Source organism: Nelumbo lutea, chromosome 1 (genome assembly GCF_056320005.1).
Source record: "Nelumbo lutea isolate HS-2025 chromosome 1, American lotus-T2T, whole genome shotgun sequence".
NCBI classification, from domain to species: domain Eukaryota; kingdom Viridiplantae; phylum Streptophyta; class Magnoliopsida; order Proteales; family Nelumbonaceae; genus Nelumbo; species Nelumbo lutea.
In genome coordinates, this window is record NC_142684.1 from 137,023,434 (window position 1) to 137,030,606 (window position 7,173).

A 7,173-nucleotide genomic window follows, 5' to 3' on the forward strand; every position below is an offset into this window, starting at 1 on the left:
AGGCCACCGGCGATTATGAAGCCCGTGAACCGACCATGGTCGCCTACCTAACCAAAGTCAGAGAAGCTTTACGTGATTTCCAATCCTACTTCATCATGCAGATCTCGAGGTTCGAGAACGCTGAGGCCGATGCCCTATCCCGATTAGCCAGCACAAGCAACAACACCATGAGAATCGTGTACATAGAGAACTTGCCTCGACCTAGCATTCTCAGGGGGGCAGAAGAAGTTGCTCCTGTCACGCAAGCAGAGCCGAGCTGGATTGATCCACTCGCGAGCTATCTACTCCACAGGACCCTCCCTGTAGATCATAATGCCACCAGAAGGGTAGAGCGTCAGGCAGCCAAATACATCATGATAGACGGATGGCTGTACTAAAGATCCTACATGCTCCCTTATCTGCGCTGCTTACGACTTTTCGAAGCTGAGCTCGTACTCCGTGACACTCATGAGGATTTGTTGGCGGACACCTGGGAGGCAAGGCCCTCTCCCAAAAATTGTTACGATAGGGCTACTACTGGCCAACGATGAAGGCAGATGCGATTGAGTTTGTCAAAAAATGCGACAAATGCCAAAGGCACGCCAACATCCACCACCAGCCCGCTGTCGACCTAGAGTACCTCACCAGCCCATGGCCCTTCGTACAGTGCGGAATCAACATACTTGGATCATTCCCGCCAGCAACAAGACAGAGGAGATTCCTAGTGGTAGCAGTGGACTACTTCACGAAGTGGGTGGAGGTCGAACCTCTTGTGACGATCACAGCGCGAAGCATACAAAACTTCTTCTAGAGGAATATAGTTTGTCGTTTTGGACTACCTCGACTACTTATCTCTGACAACGACAAGCAGTTCAAAGACATAAAGTTCCAGAATTGGTGCAAAGACATGGAGCTACAACAGAAATTCACCTCGGTGGTGCACCCTCAAGCCAACAGCCAAGCGAAAGTCACGAACAGAGCCATCCTCCGCGGATTGAAGGCATGCTTAGCCCGAGCTAAAGGATTATGGGTTGACGAGCTTCCCAGCGTACTTTGGGCTTATCGGACTACTGTGAAGACCGCCACGGGTGAGACTCCCTTCAACCTCACCTACGGCACGGAGGCAATGATTCCAGCCGAGATCGAGGTGCCTACGCTACGCCTGGAGGCACACGATGAAGAAACAAATGAGAGCGAAATACGCACCAACCTCGACCTACTTGAAGAGGTACGGGACCTCACATACATTAGGATTGCGGCCTACCAGTAGAGAGTAGCTCGATACTGTAACGCCTGAGTCAAGAAGCGGAATTTCTACGTAAGATACCTGGTTTTACATAAAATCATGGTGCCTGAGCCCGATGTTGGTAAGCTTGGACCGAATTGGGAAGGACCCTACTGAATAAAGCAGGTGCTTGGAGAAGGTAGATACGAGCTCGAAACCTTAGAAGGGAAATAGGTACCTCGGGCATGGAACACAACACCATATAAGACCTAGTCGCCTCATCAGCATAGGCGAAGTACTTTCAATGCTCAAGGCATAGACAGTTCGGGTATGAACCCTATGATGCATAGCCCACTCTGGCATACAACGGGGTGAACCCGTCAGGGACAACCGACATCTACTTAAGTAGCCTATGTGCAGACAGGTCGGGTATATACCCTACTATGTCGCTCCTCGTCGTACATCATGGAATTGCCCCTAATTACTGGGCGACAGTTTGGGGCAACGACAAGTGAGGAACCCCCCATTTCGATTATCTAGCTCGATAGCTCAACAGTTTGAAAATAAATCACCACGGTCAGAAAAAGGTTAATTGCACAGCACTTAGCAAAAAAAGTAGATTTCATTATAAAGAGTTCGTTAAAAAAGGGGAGAGAAAAGGAACAGATGCTGAGCTCGCTGACTCGGAGTACAAAGGACTATTCAGGGCACTCATCACCCTTGCTCGAAGTCTCAACAGAAGAACCAGCCTTGTCGTCGGCATCGGCCTCTTCAGTGTCGAGTAGCTCATTATCGCTCTCTGCTTCAGAGTCTGGATCTCCAGCAGCTTCAAGGGCCATCTCTTTTGTAACCTACGAAGTAGTGATGGCACTCATATTGAGCTGCGAAAACTTGCCCTTGGTCACCCACCTACTGAGCTTGAACCCTTTACGGTAGCCCTCCGACCCAGCCTCGATCAGCTCTCCCTCGAACTCCTCCAAGCTCTTATAATCCTTGATGGCCTTGACATTGGCTTCCTCTATGGCATTAAGAAGAATCTCAGTTCGCTCCTTGACGTCGGCCTCAAGGTTCTCCACCTGGCGCCTCAAATCCGCCTTCTCCGACATCAGCGATTCGATAAGCTCCTTCTAAGCTCACACACTATTCTCCAGCTGACTGATCTTGCTGCGAGCTAAATTCAGCTCAGTGTGAGCCTCATGGGACGAACTCTCAGCAGCAAAAGCCCACTTCAAGTGCTGCTCGGACAGGTAAGTCAAGGCGTGCACGGCGGTGTACACCTGCCAAGAGTATAGATTAGTACTAACAAAGCTACAAATACAAAAATCAAAGTAGAACGAGACTTACCACCATAGAGTGGGTAGTCGCCCTAACCCCGAGTTGAGCAAGCGTTAGTTCAGCCCAACTCGCGACTTCCTTGGAATACATAGTTCCTTTGCTCTTTTAGAGGCTGCATTGCGGAGTCAGGATACTTTGAACTATTTCTCCACTCCCTGAAGAAGCAACAGTTGTCGTAGGGGCAGGCCTCGAAGATGTCTCAGGCGTACAAGGTGGGATCTTCTCCAACTCCAAGTCAATCACCGGAGGAGCGCTGGAAGGCTGTTCGGGCTCAGGGATGGCAGGCTCTAGAGACTCAGTACGAGCTCTTTTAGTAGCTTGCTTCTTCTTCTTTTCTTTCATCTGCCCAAAAAGCTTGTTCGCGCTGAGATTCATGGGAGCTGCAACAAAACTTGGCGTTAACAACGTCGACAAGAATAGAATATCATATCAAAATTAACTTTAAACCAAGACGACCTACCAGGGCTCAAGCCGGCCTACACGAGCTTATCTTCGGCAAGGTAATCCTTATAGTGGAAGCCGAGCTCCACCCAAGAATGGAGCATCTCCCTTGTCTTCAAGTCTAGCCTAACACCAGAGTCCTGAATGGCAGCCCTCCAATGGGTAGGAAAAGGCCACCCTGTGGGATTACGAACTGTGAAATAACTCCATATCCAGGTCGAGATCCTATTGGGTAGTTTGTGCAAAAGTTTATAGCCCGGGCAAGGAGATAGATAGTAGGTCCGCCTATACTCGATAAGGACTCAAGAAGAATTCTTCTTGATGGACAAGATAGAAGAAAAAATATCGAGGTCGAGAGGTAGACAGTACTCGTAAAAAAGAGAGATAGTCCCTACTACATTTCGGATTGAGTTCGGGTGTAATTAGTTTATGGTGATGTTGAAGAACTTCAGGACCTCTATGATCAAGGGGTGCAAAGGTAAGCGAAGACCAACCACGAGCTGCTCTTTGAAAATTACGATCCCATTATGATTGTGTTCCCAAGGGAAGTTACTTACGAGGAGACTATAGGTGTACTTGTCCGGGAGGTGGTATTGATCTATTAAAGCCCTAAGTCTATCCACGGTCAGCGTCGAGGGACCGAACATGTCCGGCGCCTGACCTCGATGAGAAGTGGACGCCAGGTTATCCAAGGTCTCTCGCACCTCCCAGGATGACTGCACCTCGGGAGGACCGACCTGAGCCGAGGTACCTTCCTCGGGCTCATCTAAAAGACTATCGAAACTTAGGTCGGACATAACTACGAATTGAACTAAATTGAAAAGAAAGGCTAGGGAAGACTCACCCAAAAAAATGACAAAACTGGGAAAATGGCGAACTAGGAAACCCGAGCTAAAGAGTCTAAGCACAACCTCTAAGCGAAGGCTAGTGAACTTATGGCGAAGAAAAATGCCTCGGGTCCCCCCTTTTTATAGCCGCTATGTCCAAGAATCAACGGTCAAGATCAAGGTGATCCAACGACTCTCAAGAAAATCGGTCGTGCGACCCCTAAGGTTGAAATCAGTTTAGCGTATTTTTTGGCATCCGCGGAATTTATAGATCGCGTGTCGCCCACGCGTAAACCATACGCAACCCGGGTTATCCTTGATTGAGCTGAGCAACGAATAGGTCCAACCGACGTACTATCTGAGTGGACAGCCTAGATGTCAAGCCAAATCCACCCATCATATCGTGAACTTCCCACACCAGGTCAGGACCCTTGACTCGGGGAGTGGGGGGCAATTGATGGAGGGCGATTTGGCCCGACATCTTAATAAGGGGACACATGGACGTGACTTGACATAGGTGACAAATCGGCATAGCCAACTCACTATAAAGTAATACTCCCCCACCCCAAACTAAGGTTCTTCGAGTTGAGATCATCTCGAGCTAAGGGCATCTCAGTACTAGGTTGCGGCACCATAATTCAGTTCGGTGTACGACCCTTAGCTCGAGAACAGCAGTTCGAGGAAGAAACCAGCTCGGATACACCGATCTTCCCTCGATACAATCCTGAAAGTCAATCCAATGGTTCACCAAATTCTGCGGGATCACGCCTCATAACAACTAAGCATTATCTCCCCGTCCGATTTAGGTGGAAGCGATTAACGTTATCAACTAATAACGTTATCTCTAGATAACACGGAAACGGATTCTATCATGGCATTGATCTCGGAACTACTCCGTGAAGCTCGCAAGGACTCCATTATATAAAGGCCCCCCTCCCGGGGCCCAAGGTACGCGCAATCGCTGCTTACTAGCTCTCTTGATCTTTAATTACTCTCAGCTCGCACATACTGACTTAAGCATCGGATCGACCTCACCGGGTAAGCACCCCCGGGTTCTCTGATTCCTTCTGTGCAGATTCTCCACGTTCGCCGTCTACTGGAAGCATAATCACCTCCAGCTAGGAGCAGGCAGATTGCGCAACATCAGGTATGATTAGGAGGGGATTGCAATTCAGATTTCTGAGTTGCATTGTAGTCTAGTTATCCTAAAATCAATCCAAATGGAAAAATACGGACAAGTCCAATGCAGATTTCTGAATTTCATTGCAGAGCTATAAATATTCAAAATGTCAAAAACCCCTACTCTATACATCAATGCCCGCCCGTAAATTGACATCAATTCCGAACTGACACCCACCCCAACTGTACTTTGTGTCTAAAGATTTTGACCCTGGGCTGAACCGTCATTCTCCCATCCAAATCCATATTCAATCAATGCTGAAACCTGAATCCTATTAGATGTGATGTGGGGATCTTACATCATATTCGAATTTGAATTTCAACTCCACTGCATTTTTTTCAGACTTTCAGAGTCCATTAATGCCCTAATTATTGGAATCTGGATCACCTGCCAACAAAACATGTTCCAACTCTCTACCAATATCATCTCATACATAGCAGGCCCCACTTTATGGTGAGTCACAATCTCATTGTGAGATGCAAGGTAAGATCATATCGGAATAGGGTTGAAACGTGTTTTCTTGGCAGATCTCAATTCTAATTATTGGTGTTTGAGTTGTTCAGATCCGTGGTTCCTTAAACAAGTTCACATCTGTGCCCCAGGAGGCGCCCCACAACGTCCCACAGCACATCCTGTCATGTATTGGGAACATTTCCCGATGATAATACCAGAACAAATGATGTCATCATCAGGAAATGTTCTCAATAGATGATAGAGATGTTCTGTGGGACATTGTGGGGCGCAGATCTGAACTCTCCTTAAATATGCCCCATTAACAACAGTTTGGATTGGCTCCTCCCCGCATCCCCGATGTGCAGCTACAATGTGTCGTAGGGTTGGTACGGGGAGCACTCTACAGGGAGCCAATCTGGATTCCCCTTAACACAATATATTTGGTAACTCATGTGATGTGGTACCTAGTAGATTAAGCTTTTGTTTCAGGCTCTGTAGAATCATAAGTTGGAATCTGCTCCCAACAAAACCCATTCCAACACACTTCCAACGTGATTTAATACCACTCATCTCATCATGAGACTGAGACCCACCCTACCTGTGAGAAGTGTTCTTTTGGGAGCAGATATTGTTAAAAGGCAGGTTGGATTTGATAAAGAAATATGTTTAATATTCCTATGAGAGTTGGAGGTAAATCCTCAAGGTTATGTTTAATTTGAAGGAAGAGGTAGGGAAAGGAGGGAAAGGCATGAAAAACTTGTATGGGTTTTCATCAGTTTTCCTTCCTTTCCATACCTTTTCTCTTAAACCAAATACATTTTAAATTCCCAGAATTCTAAGTGGGGGTAGAATTGCATAAATGAAAGAATGAAACCAAGAGTAGAAATAGAAGGATGAAACTGCTACTTCACGGAAACTGAAGGGCAGTTGGAGGGGGAGTTGGTCAGTGTGAAAGTTGACCAATTTCCCCAAATTTTCTTGCAAAGTGCAACTATGAAAAGTAATTTTTTTCTCCTAGGTGGATAAATTGCTTACCTAAAAACTAAAATACCCCTACGCCCTACCAACACAAAAATTAAGGCCCATTTGGTTTTATAGGAATAAGAGTTTAGAGTCGGAATCAGAATGGGTCATTCGGATTCCAACTATTTGGTTGGGCAGAACTAGAATTTCATTCCCATTCCACCAGGATTGGTCATTCCCTCCCCCTCCCTTGGGAATGTAATCCCATTCCAAAGTTGATTTCAATCCAATTTCAATTTGTCCAAAACCGAAAAAAATATAAAATATATATATATATATATATGAAAATACCATTCTGATTTTGATTCCAACTGCAAATCAAATGAACCTATTCAGAAAATTGTTTCATTTACCCAACATTTCCTGAGCAAAAATACATAGGTAAAAAAATGAACAACGCCTAAGAGGAAAATTAAAACTAAAAATGCAAGGGAGAATGATCAGTCCAGTTCAAAATTTTGTAACCCCACTATATAGGGGATGAATCCTGACCATGAATTGATGCCAAATTCATGGATAGGATGCGGTTTATAGGGAGGGGGGCGCACTAGTAGACTATGGGGGGCTGTCATTCAGAAATCTGCATCGGGTTGCAGAGTACTTGACCCAAATTTTAAAACTGTTTAATTTGATAGAAAATAAGAGAATACAGAAAGTTGGGAGCAAGATCTTAGTGAGATTCCTAGCAACTCTGCTTCTCTTATTTTCTT